This window comes from Giraffa tippelskirchi, chromosome 7 (genome assembly GCF_054371585.1).
Source record: "Giraffa tippelskirchi isolate mGirTip1 chromosome 7, T2T-mGirTip1v1.2.pri, whole genome shotgun sequence".
Lineage (NCBI taxonomy): Eukaryota > Metazoa > Chordata > Mammalia > Artiodactyla > Giraffidae > Giraffa > Giraffa tippelskirchi.
Window position 1 is genome coordinate 68,686,578 of NC_137281.1, and position 13,137 is coordinate 68,699,714.

Here is a 13,137-nt window from a genome sequence, read left to right on the forward strand (position 1 = left end):
AAACTTCTAAGTTATCCCCATCCTCCTTTCCCCTTTGCTAACCATAAATTTGTTTTCTATGTCAGTGAGTCTGCCTTTGTTTTGTAAATAAGCTCATTTGTATCATTTTTAGATTCCATTTAAAAACGATATACGATCCTTGTCTTTCTTTGTCAAGGCAGCCTCTTTTAGATGAAGCCTCTGTTGTTCCAGCCACCACAGTTCCCAGCTCCTCCCAGCCTGCATCATTTATATTACCTCCCTGTTTGTGTTGGCACAGGACTAGACTAGCCCTGTTAGATTTCATATAGGGACTGTTTCCCCTGCCATGAGGACCTAGTCTACTGCTGATAGAGTGTGTGCTCGATAAAGAGTCATTGAATAATGGATGAGTGAATAAACTGATCCTGCTCAGGGTTCACTACAGTCTGATATCAGTGATCATCCTCAGGCTAGAATAAGTTATGGTCCAGTGTTTTGATCATCCTTCCTGAACCTATGCTTCCAGCCAGCAGAGAGGTGAACCTTTGAAGCCATATGTCATGAATCCAGCTTCAGTTCAATTCAGTCACTCAGTTGTGTCTGATTCTTTGCGACCCCATGGACTGCAGCATGCCAGGCTTCCCTGTCCATCATCAACTCCTGGAGCTTACTCAAACTCATGTCATTTGAGTCAGTGATGTCATCCAACCAACTTACCCTCTGTCATTCCCTTCTCCTCCTGCCTTCAATCTTTCCCAGCATCAGCGTCTTCAAATGAGTCAGTTCTTCACATTAGGTGGCCAAAGTATTGGAGTTTCAGCTTCAGCATCAGTCCTTCCAATGAATATTCAGGACTGATTTTCTTTAGGATGGACTGGTTGGATCTCCTTGCAGTCCAAGGGACTCTCAAGAGTCCTCTCCAACACCACACTTCAAAAGCATCAATTCCTCAATGCTCAGCTTTCTTTATACTCCAACTCTCACATCCATACATGACCACTGGAAAAACCAGAGCTTTGACTAGACTGGACCTTTGTTGGCAAAGTAATGTCTCTGTTTTATAATATGCTGTCTAGGTGGGTCATAGCTTTTGTTCCAAGGGGCAAGTGCCTTTTAATTTCATGGCTGCAGTCACTGTCTGCAGTGATTTTGGAGCCCAAAAAAATAAAGTCTGTCACTGTTTCCCCATCTATTTGCCATGAAGTGATGGGACCAGATGCCATGATCTTAGTTTTCTGAATGTTGAGTTTTAAGCCAACTTTTTCACTCTCCTCTTTCACTTTCATCAAGAGGCTCTTTAGTTCTTTTCTTTCTGCCATAAGGGTGGTGTCATCTGCATATCTGAGGTTATTGATATTTCTCCCGGCAATCTTGATTTCAGCTTATGCTTCATCCAGCCTGGGATTTCACATGATGTGTTCAGCATATAAGTTAAATAAGCAGGGTGACAATATACAGCCTTGACATATTCCTTTCCCGATTTGGAACCAGTCTGTTGTTCCATGTCCTGTTCTAACTGTTGCTTCTTAACCTGCATACAGATTTCTCAGGAGGCAGGTCAGGTGTCTGGTATTCCCATTTCTTTTAGAATTTTCCATAGTTTGTTGTGATCTACACAGTCAAAGGCTTTGGCATAGTCAATAAAACAGAAGTAGATGTTTTTCTGGAACTCTCTTGATTTTTTGATGAGCCAATGGATGTTGGCAATTTAATCTCTGGTTCCTCTGCTTTTTCTAAATCCAGCTTGAACATCTGGAAGTTCACGGTTCATGTACTGTTGAAGCCTGACTTGGAGAATTTTGAGCATTACTTTACTAGCATGTGAGAAGAGTGCAATTGTGCGGTAGTTTGAGCATTCTTTGGCATTGCCTTTCTTTGGGATTGGAATGAAAACTAACTTTTTCCAGTCCTGTGGCCACTGCTGAGTTTTCCAAATTTGCTGGCATATTGAGTGCAGCACTTTTACAGCATCATCTTTTAGGATTTGAAATAGCTCAGCTGGAATTCCATCACTTCCACTAGCTTTGTTCGTAGTGATGCGTCCTAAGGCCCACTTGACTTCCCATTCCAGGATGTCTGGCTCTAGGTGAGTGATCACACCATCGTGGTTATCTGGGTCATGAAGATCTTTTTTGTATAGTTCTTCTGTGTATTCTTACCATCTTTTCTTAATACCTTCTGCTTCTGTTAGGTCCATACAATTTCTGTCCTTTATTGGCCCATCTTTGCATGCAATGTTCCCTTGGTATCTCTAGTTTTCTTGAAGAGATCTCTAGTCTTTCCCATTTTATTGTTTTCCTCTATTTCTTTGCACTGATCACCTACGAAGGCTTTCTTACCTCTCTTTGCTATTCTTTGGAACTCTGCATTCAAATGGGTATATCTTTCCTTTTCTCCTTTGCCTTTCACTTCTCTTCTTCTCTCAGCTATTTGTAAGGTCTCCTCAGACAGCCATTTTGCCATTGGTCTTGATCACTGTCTCCTGTACAATGTCACGAACCTCCATCCATGGTTTGTCAGGCACTCCGTCTATCAGATCTAATCCCTTGAAACTATTTGTCACTTCCACTGTATAATTGTAAGGGATTTGATTTAGGTCATACCTGAATGGTCTAGTGGTTTTCCCTACTTTCTTCAATTATAGTCTGAATTTGGCAGTAATGAGTTCATGATCTGAGCCAGTCAGCTCCTGGTCTTATTTTGCTGACTGTATAGAGCTTCTCCTTTTTTTTTGTTCTGAGAGCTTAAATCAATGCTGTTTTCTCTCCCCTGCTCCCCCTGAGACCAGGGAGGCAGTTTTTGCAGTAATACCCAATGAACTCGTGAGACCTGGTGCTGCTCTTCATTTTTATTGAAACCTTTGTTTTCTGACAGCCTGCAGCCCTATATTTAAGGTCCAACTTAGGTGATTTCTGGACCAAGGCCTTATTGTTTATGTATCTTTATAAAGCTGCTTTAGATTCTTTGGTCAAAAAAAGATAACTTTTGCCTGGTGACCTGATTTTGCTTATCAGCTTATTCAACAATCCTGTGATTTCAGTTATTTCCTCAGGAAACTGTGTTTGATTCCAAATGAAACACTTAAGTGTTTTATCTGCAAATAACACACAATGTGTCCCAAATGCATGGACTTTAATTTATGAGTCATTTAAGAAAAAGAAATGTTAAAGGAAAACCGGGGAGGGGGCAGGAAGGGAAGAGTAGACAAGAAAGGAGAGGTTGAGGTTGTTTTACAGTCTCAGCAGAAGATGGGGAAAGGATCCTGAACGAATAACTTAATCTTGAATTACACTTGGGTATACTGGTATAAATCCAAAGGAAAAGTTCTTCTAAAATTAAAAGAAAATCATTCAATCCATGCTTTGGAGGTGAAACCTCTCTGATTCCGGTTTAATATTTTGGGGCCATTCTGTTTTGCTCAGTTGCTGTGGATTCGCTTCCTTGTAGAAACAAGGAAGAAATTCCTCTAGAGTTCTGCAGGCTGGTTGGTGCTTCATAAACAAGCCAGGAAGGATTTTATAAACTCCTCCTAGAAGGATACAGTATATAAAAGAAATAACAGTAAAATTTTAGTTGCCTCATTGCCAAGATCATTTATATGCCTACATGCTAGGCATATCATTTTCTGGTAACTAATAATGGCTCTCTCTATACAATTCATGAAACAGGAAGCATTTCCTCCTCTCACCTGAGTGTGTTTCCTGAGCCTTTTTCCAAAGCCCAACATTTAAGGGAGAGAAAGGCATTCTTGTCATTCTGAAAGCATTTATTCAGACTCTCTGGTGTACTTACTAGCTAGTCAAGCAAGAGGCAGAGAGGGATGATTCGAAAGGGAACAAAGGGGCACAAGACAATACAGAAGAATCCTATGATGAAATAGCCCCTGATCAAAAAGCTAGTCTTTGAGGGCAAATAGAAGTTACACATTTCATTCATTCAGTTCATTCACTCATTCCTGTATCCATTATTTGTTAAACATGTATTAATGTTAAACATTTGTTAAACATTATTAATTCATGTTGTATTTAGGCAAATACAACGTGAACAAAATCAAAGACCTAGAATTGACTGGGGAAACAGTGCCTTGTACACAAAAGTATTCAATAATGGTTAGCTATTATGTTTACTGACTTCCCAGGTGGCACTAGTGGTAAATAACCCACCTGCCAATGCAGGAGACATAAGAGACACAGGTTCGATCCCTGGGTCTGGAAGATCCCCTGGAGGAGGGCATGGCAACTCACTGCAGTATTCTTGCCTAGAGAATCTCATGAACAGAGGAGTCTGGCAGGCTACAGTCCGTGGGGTCACAAAGAGTTAGACATGACTGAGATGACTTAGCATGTGTTATACTTACCAGAAAATCAAAAACTTAGTATCACAGGGAGCTTCTACAAATTAATGAGAAAAGGAAAAACACAGAAAGTTGAGCAAGGATTATGGAAAGACAATTTAAGAGGAGGAAATCCTAATCCTCAATAAACATATAAAAATATGTCCAGCTACACTGGAGGTCAGAGGAAAACACTGATTTAAACAACAAGATATTGGTTTCACACATCAGATTGGCAGAATTTTAAAAGGCTAGTGAGGATGGAGAGAAAAAACTGCAACAACTTTGGGGAAAGAGATCTGGTGGGGTGCATTAGAAATAAAAGTATACATATCTTCCTTGGGCTATGGTTCATTGCAGCTAGAACCAGGTGAGTGAGTGTTTGTGGGGAAAAGAACACAGGGTGAGAATCGGGTGTGTGCTGGGGAGCGTGTATCTGCCATGGGAACCCCTGGCAGATCTTACCTGGGGGGTGGAAAGTGATGAAGATCAGATGTAGTGCTTCAGAAGGATGCTCTGCCTGCGGTGTAGACAGTGATGGACAGTCATAGGGCTGGAGACAGGGAGATGAGTAACTGGCTGTGAAGACAAGTCCAGACATAAGAAAATGGGGGTCTGACACGAGGGCAGTGACCTGAAAGGAGTGGGTACTATCAAAGCACTCAGGATGCAAAGTCACAGGCCACCTACACGAATACCCAAGAGAAGGGTGGTTCAGTGAGAGACTTTGTCTGGGCTCCAAAATCACTGCAGATGGAGACTGCAGCCATGACATTAAAAGATGCTCGCTCCTTGGAAGAAAAGCTATGACAAATCTAGACAGCATATTAAAAAGCAGAGACATTACTTTGCCAACAAAGGTCGGTTTAGTAAAAGCTATGGTTTTTCCAGTGGTCATGTATGGATGTGACAGTTGGACTATAAAGAAAGCTGAGTGCAGAAAAATTGATGCTTTTGAACTGTGGTGTTGGAGAAGACTCTTGAGAGTCCCTTGGACTGCAAGGAGATCCAAGCAGTCCATCCTAAAGGAGATCAGTCCTGAATATTCATTGGAAGGACTGATGCTGAAGCTAAAACTCCAATACTTTGGCCACCTGATGAACTGACTCATTTGAAAAAGACCCTGATGCCGGCAAAGATTGAACGTGGGAGGAGAAGGGGACGACAGAGGATGAGATGGTTGGATGACATCACTGACTTGATGGACATGAGTTTGAGTAAACTCTGGGAGTTGGTGATGGACAGGGAAGCCTGGCGTGCTGCAGTCCATGGGGTCTCAAAGAGTCGGACACGACTGAGCGACTGCACTAAACTGTGGGTTGGTACAATGCAGATGTCTCAGGAGGCAGAGACAGGACTGAAGAAGTTCGGGGAAACAAGCCTGCCCTAGATCAAATTGTGAGATAGATCAAATTTACATTAACCTCTTCCTCTTACCTTTGTGGCCTGAGCCCTCCTGCTATCCTGGACAGAACTCTGGACCACGGGGCGACCCTCAGGGAGTGCTGCAGGCTTCAAAGTCTCTAAGCATTAAGCTGTGAGCTGCCAGAGGGCAGGGATTGCATCCCATTCTTTACTGTGCCCCACCCTCTAGCTTATCTGTCACATAGTAGGTGCTCAATGAGTATTTGCTTATTTTGTGCTCTCATTTATTTACTAAGATAATTGACTAAATCACCAAAACACACAAGACAGCAACTTAACATGTGACCTTCCTGGAGTCCACTTTAACCCAAAGAAATGTACTAGTGGCGGTAAAATTTCTGGGAGATGGAGAGCTTTTGGAATTGATGTCTTCCAGGACTGTTAAATCACACAACACAGGCAAAAACCTAGTATTAACTAGGTTTTTTTTTAATGGCAGGAGAAAGTGCCACGTTTGGTTTTGAGAATCCAATGAAGTAATCTACCAAAAAATGTTTAGAAGAGGGTAAAGTGGAACAGAGATTCAAGTCTGTCACAACACTGTCTGGCTCTACACAAAGTCACATACAGAATGGCCAGGTCTGGGTATATTTGAGGGCTTTGATTTAGGTATATCAATCTGTGGTACCCAAGCATGGAAAGTTTACATTGAGAACTCTCTAGCTTGGTCTACAATTTCAGTATTTCATATTGTAGCTGCTTTGGGCTTTCCACAATCCATACCTGCTCCAGGCTGATGAATGACTCATCTGTCTCTTTCTTTACCCCTTTGTATTCTCCCAGCACCACTGGGGCCAGGCCAGTGACGGTCCTCACTGGGTCCACACTGGGGTGCGTTAGCCTCTTTCGTGTAAGCAGCAGAACCAACTCCTTGAGAGCAGAAGCTGTTCTAATTAGAGTGTCTTCTACAAGGCTGCATAGTTGATGCACAATGGGAGCTCAGTAAATGTCCGTGGATTTCAGTTAGAATAAACCATGGAAAAGAGGAGAGTTTCAGTGTCCTCTGACTAGGTTCAAAAGGAGCTGCCTCTAGAGATACAGCAGATGTTGAAATCACAAATTTATTGCTGGTCCCCAGAGAGGTCAAGATTTGGCCTGCAACATCCTCCACTTTTATATACCTCATTCACATCATCTACTCAGAAACGACTTTTTTGATAGTCAGTAACCATAACAATATGATCATAATGGTCATATGGTAACAGCAAGCTATTTGCTATTTATGGGTCAAGCAATATGCCTCATATTTATATGTTTTAATTTTATCCTCACAACAACCCAGTAAGAGGAATTATTATTCTTGTTTGATCATTAATTTAAGATTAAAGAGGTTAGATGATTTGTCCAAGGTCATTGGACTGGTAAGTGATGGAATCTTCTGGTCTCTAAATAAAACCTGTGCTTGAGTCACAGCAAGGAGCTGTATGTTGCTTCTTCCTACCCCCATCCCCAGTCACATTTACATGTCACCATGTCAGGCACTTTTCTTGATGCTGGAAAGGTAAAGAAATATGAGTGAATCATTTATAGTAAAGTGTGCTTAGTGCTTAGTGACAAAGGAATGTATATAAATGCTATGGAAAATCGAGGCAGAGATGCCTAAATTAGATGGGTGCCAGGAGTAGGGCAGTCTTTTCAAAGGAAGAGATCAATGAATATAGTTTTGGAAAACAGTAGGATTGTTACAGGTAGAAAAGGGAGACAAGATTTGTTTGGGGAAATGCTAAGCATTGAGTTTGAATCTTGATTTATCTCTGCACTAGCTCTAGGGTTTTGAAAAAGTTACTTAAACTTTTTGAGCACTGATACATTCATTTTAAAATGAGGCGAATAATTTGTCTTATGCAGGGGTCTGATGAAAGCCAATGTGAACACATAGGCAGAACACCTAGCTTGTTGCCAGGTATGCAGAAGGCATTTGTAAATGGTGGTGATGGTGGATAGTCGTTATTAACATGATCGAAGGAGGAGGCTTGTGGTAGAGCCCCTGGACAGGTGAGACTGGGAGTGGGGGCTGCTAAGTAACTGGAGGCAGGAATAGTGAAGCCTGGACTCAGGCAACAGGAGAAGGAGAAAAGGGGTAGATTTGAGAGAGATTTCAGAGGTTGTAGGAGAAATGGAATAACCTGGTGATTGGCTAGATTATAAATGGAGGTAGAGAGAGGAGACATCGTCCAAGTTACTGCCTCAAATGCAGGGGTGGAGACTGCAGAAGAGGAGAATAGATTTGAGCACGTCCACTGTTTAGAGCCCACTGCCCTGTAGGGTCAGGAGAGTCTTAAACCCAGTCACTTGGTGTTGACAAAGTGACTCTGAGAAGGGGCTCAGCATGAGTGTCAGGGCTGGGAGGAAGATGGTGCCACATATTTCTAACCCCTAACCTCATGTTCCAGGTAATATCTGGGATCTTGAAGAAATGTTAGCATGTGGAGACAGTAAGTCCCCAATTATTTGCAATGACACTGTTTCCTTGGTTATAAAGCATCTTTTACTCTCAGGAAGATTCAGAATTAAATACAAAGTTAGGATATCAATAATTCTTGTCTTAAGGGACTTGTGCATATCTGTTACTTGAAGTACTTGCTATAAATATTTAAGGGAACTGAGCGCATTAGAGTAAACAAGTAACCTTGCTTCCAATATAAATTTGTAGTTGAATCATTAATTTATGACTTGTGACTTTAAGTTGGAATAATAAGAGTAATTTACATTCTTAAAATAGTTGGCTTGTTTGTTAGATAGTTGAGATACTTAACATGGAAATAAAATGTATAAATACAGCTTAAAATGTTTGAGGGTATTTTTTTTAATTAACTCAACTTGTACATTAATTTAATATATTAATCAAGCCTTCCTTAAAAGTCATGTTAAAATCTATTAGCTGTAAAAACCAAATAATAATATTTGTAAGTGAACTAAAACCTCAAAAAAGGCCTAGACTTTCCATTTTTAATATTAACATATAACTTATTAAAAAATGAAGTTCCTAAATAATCTTTCGTATTTGCAAAAGCCTCTCAAGGTACCAAAACCATATATAACACATTGACATGATATATGCCTAAATTAAAAAGAACACCATGTTTCTCAAATAATATATATTTATATTGTATATATAAATATTTCTTTATCTAAATATATATATTAAATATAAAGATACAAATAATATATGAAATATATGTTAATATTTACCTTACTACTAATAATGTATTCTTCTATATATAATACTGTACTCTCAATATATACTTTGTGTATATGTTTATATATTCTTTTTTCCTCTCATAGGAATAGCAATGGTACACAAACACTGCACATTTGGATGATCTTGTCTGAAAGCTGTTTGCCAAGGCTCTGATATCCAGTAACCCAAGTAGAGAACAAGGGGATTTTGCTCCGTGAAGCCTAACTGCCTGCTGAATAAATAAATAAATAAATAGATGCAGTGCTGTACATGTCAAATGAAGGTAAATATTGACCCTGACACCATATGTTTGCTGGGTGCCAGCTGAAGTGTGCTGGCAGGTTTGATTAGTCAGGGGGTCCACCAGCCAGCAAGCGGGGCCTAAGTCATTCAGAAGCACAGTCTGGGAAGAGACTGAAATACCAATAAGGCTCTCCTGTTGGTGCCTTAACCCACCGCATGTGACTCAGACTGGTCTATCACAGTGAACCCTGGGCCTCCAACTAACAAAGTTAGGATGACTGGCTCCCTTTGTGTGGTGTGGACAACAGATGTGACCTTGGAATTACTCCAGCATCTGATCACTTCAAGAGAAGTTAGGCTGAGCTAAAGACTAATACGTGGAGGTACTAGAGGTAAAAGGACACAGAAAATCAGAGTCATTTTTTGAATGATACATGTAATTTGTAGTCAGCAAGGCAATAAACTCTACTCTAAAGGATGGTTTAAGTTCAGTTTTCAAAAGCATCCTCCTATTATTTGATCTGCAAAAAATTATATGCTTGCATACTTTCTTATATATATCTGTTACCTGTAAGTATTTACACCTATGTCTTTCATATATATTTATCAATGAACATGGTATAAATACAGAGACATTAGTAGTAGTGAATCAATTATTTAGCAGAAAAGAGTAGTATAAACATTATTCTAATTATCACTACTATACTTTGTCAATTTTCAAGATGACGTTTTTCCCTCACATTAAAATTTCTGAAATTGGGTTATTTTATAAATGATAGTTTCTTCAATTAGTTCTTTCTTGGTGGTAAATAAGATACTAATATAATCAGTGGCATCTTAGAGTCAATGAAATATGGTAATTTGATTATGGTTTGATATATATCCCCTCTTAAATACCACTTATCCTATCTACAACCTGAACTAAGCATAGTCAGATATATATTACTGGTATATACATTGTAAGTACATACAACAAAACTTAACTTCATACTTTCCTAGAGTTTTGGGTGATGTTATTTTACATGTGATGGTGAATTGTAAACGAAAAAATAAACAAATTAAGACTTGAGGGGAAGGGATCATGATGGAGTAAGAGGACATGGAGCCCATCTCCTCCCACAAATATACACACAGAAAATCTACATATAGAACAATTATGATGCAAAATTAACTAGAAACTGACAGAACTCCTATACCATCAAAGCTGCAAGAAAGATCTCCATGTAACCAAGGAGGATGGAAAAAAGGCATCAAGTCAGGATGACTGTTCCTGGAGGGATTTGTTAGGCCAAGAAGGTCCACATGGGTGGACCATGAAGGAGTGAGCAGGATGAGCTATAATCTGGGCATCCCAGTCCTGTGTTTGTGCACAGAGGAGACAGCCCTCTTTTCTGCTGAGAAATCCAATAAGACAGATAGAATTGTCAGAGAAACTGAGTCTCTACTCAAGAAGAGTGCATGTGTGCTGGCTTGCTAATAATCAGGGTAGAGAGCCTTGCACTGGCAGCTGCAACCTCGTGATGCCTATACAATACATCCTCCAAACCCAGAATACACATTCTTTTCAAGCACGAATGGAACATTCTCTAGGATAAATCACATACTAGGTCACAAAACAAGCCTCAACAAATTAAAGAAGATAGAAATTATTCCAAGCATTTTTTCTGACTACAATAGCGTGAAACTAGAAATCAACCACAGAAGGAAAAAATAGGAAAAAATGAACAGTGGAGACTAACAACGTGCTACTAAAAAACTAATAGGTCAATGACAAAATCAAAGAAGAAATTAGAAAATACTTTGAGATGAATGAAAATGAAAGCACAGCATCACAAAGTTGATAAGATGTGACAAACGTAGGTCTAAGAAGGAAGTTCATGGTGATATAGGCTTTCTTCAATAAAAAAGAAAAATCTCAAGTAAGCAACTTAAACTATCACCTAAAATAATTAGAAAAATATGAAAAAACAAACCCAAAATCAGCAGAAGAAAAGAAATAATAAAGACCAGAGAAGAAATAAAATAGAGATTAAAAAATAGAAAAGATCAATAAAACCAACAGCAATTTTCTTTTTTTCTTGATATTTTTTTTTGAAAATAAACAAAACTTACAAACTTCTAGCCAGGCTCACCAGGAAGAAAAGAGAGAGGACTCAAATAAACAAAATAAGAAATGAAAGAGGAGAAATAACAACAGATACCACGGAAATATTAAAAAAAAATCATAAGAGAATACTATGAACACTTACATGTCAACAAATCGGAAAACCTAGAAGAAATAGGCAAGTTTCTAGAAGCATAAAATCTGCTGAAACTGAGTCAAGAAGAAACAGATAACTTGAACAGATCATTAGTGAAATACAATTTTTAATAATAATAAAATAAAACTGTGCAAACAAAAGTCCAGGACTAGAGGGCTTCACTGAATAGTTCTGCCAAACATACAAAGAAAAATTTGTACCTATACTTCTCAAACTATTCCAAAAAAGAGAGGACAGAACACTCCCAAATTCATTCTGTGAAGCTCCCATAATCCCGTACCAAAACCAGAAAGACAAAGAGAGAAAGAAAGAAAATGACGGGTCAATACCTTTATGAATAAGGATGCAAAACTCAACAAAATATTAGCAAACCAAATCCAACAGTACATAAAAAGCATCATATGCCATGATCAAGTTGGATTCATCCTAGGGATATGGTTCAACTTAAGGAAATCAATCAATGTAATATGCCACAGTAACAAAAGTTAAGACAAAAACCATATGATCATCTCCATAAATGCAGAAAAAAAAAGCAGTTGAAAAATTTCAACATCCCTTCCTAAAAAAAACTCTTATCAAAGTGAGTATAGTGAGAACATATTTCAACGTAATAAAAGTCGTTTATGACAAACCCACAGCCAACATAATACTCAACAGTGAATAGTTGAAAGTCTTCCTACTAAATTTAGGAACAAAACAAGGATGCCCACTCTTATCAGTCCTATTTAACATAGTACTGGAAGTCCTAGCCATAGCCATCAGATAAGAAAAAGAAATCAAAGGTATACAAATTGGAAGGGAAGAGGTAAAACTGTATGCAAACTCCATGATACACTATATAGTGAATGCTGAAGTCTCCACACAAAAACTATTAGAAGTAATGAATAAATTCAGTAAGTTAGCAGGTTACAAGGTTAATCTACAGAAATCTGTTGCATTTCTTTACATTAACAAGGAAATAACAGAAAGAGAAACTTAAAAAAATTCCACTTAAAATCATGTCAACAAAAAATTCCTAGTAATAAACAACCAAACATGTAAAAGATCTGCATGCTGAAAACTACAAAACATTGATAAAGGAATTTAAAGCTGATTCATGGATATGAAAAGATATCTCAAGCTCTTGAATTGGAAGAATTAATATTGTTAAAATGGCCATGCTGCCCAAAGCAATGTATGGATTTAATGCAATCAAAATAACCATGTCATTTTTCACAGAACTAGAAAAAACAATTCTAGGATTTATATGCAACCAAAAGTGGCTCAGAACTGCAGAAGCAATCATGAGAAAAGGAACAAAGCTGGAGACATAAACCTTCCAGACTTCAGACTATACTACAAAACTACAGTAATCAAAACACCATGATATTAACACAAAGACAAACATATAGATCAATGGAACAGAATAGAGAGCCTAGAAATAAAGCCACACACAGTCAATTACACAAAATAGTTGTGTAATTGACACAACTATGACAAAGAAGGCAGGAATACACAATGGAGAAAAGACAGTTTCTTCAACAAGTGATACTGGGAAAGCTGGACAGCTATATGCAAATCAATGAAATTAGAACTCTCTCACACCACATACAAAAATAAGCTCAAAATGGTTTAAAGACCTAAATATAGTGCATGACAACACAAAACTCCTAGAAGAGAACATAGGCAAAACATTTTTGGACGTAAATCTATGTTCAACATCGCTAATTAAAAAAGAAATGCAAATCAAACTA

The 13,137-nt window shown here is 38.6% G+C and overlaps 1 long non-coding RNA gene across 1 annotated transcript in view; it reads right to left on the bottom strand.

Annotated features, from left to right (window-relative positions):
- Positions 1 to 4,867, bottom strand: part of LOC145512128 (uncharacterized) — a 108,904-nt gene extending 104,037 nt beyond the window's left edge. Inside the window, exon 1 of the long non-coding RNA XR_014058316.1 lies at positions 4,760 to 4,867. This is a non-coding gene — a long non-coding RNA (uncharacterized LOC145512128). The remainder of the gene's footprint in view (positions 1 to 4,759) is intronic.
- Between the last annotated feature and the right edge of the window lie 8,270 nt (positions 4,868 to 13,137).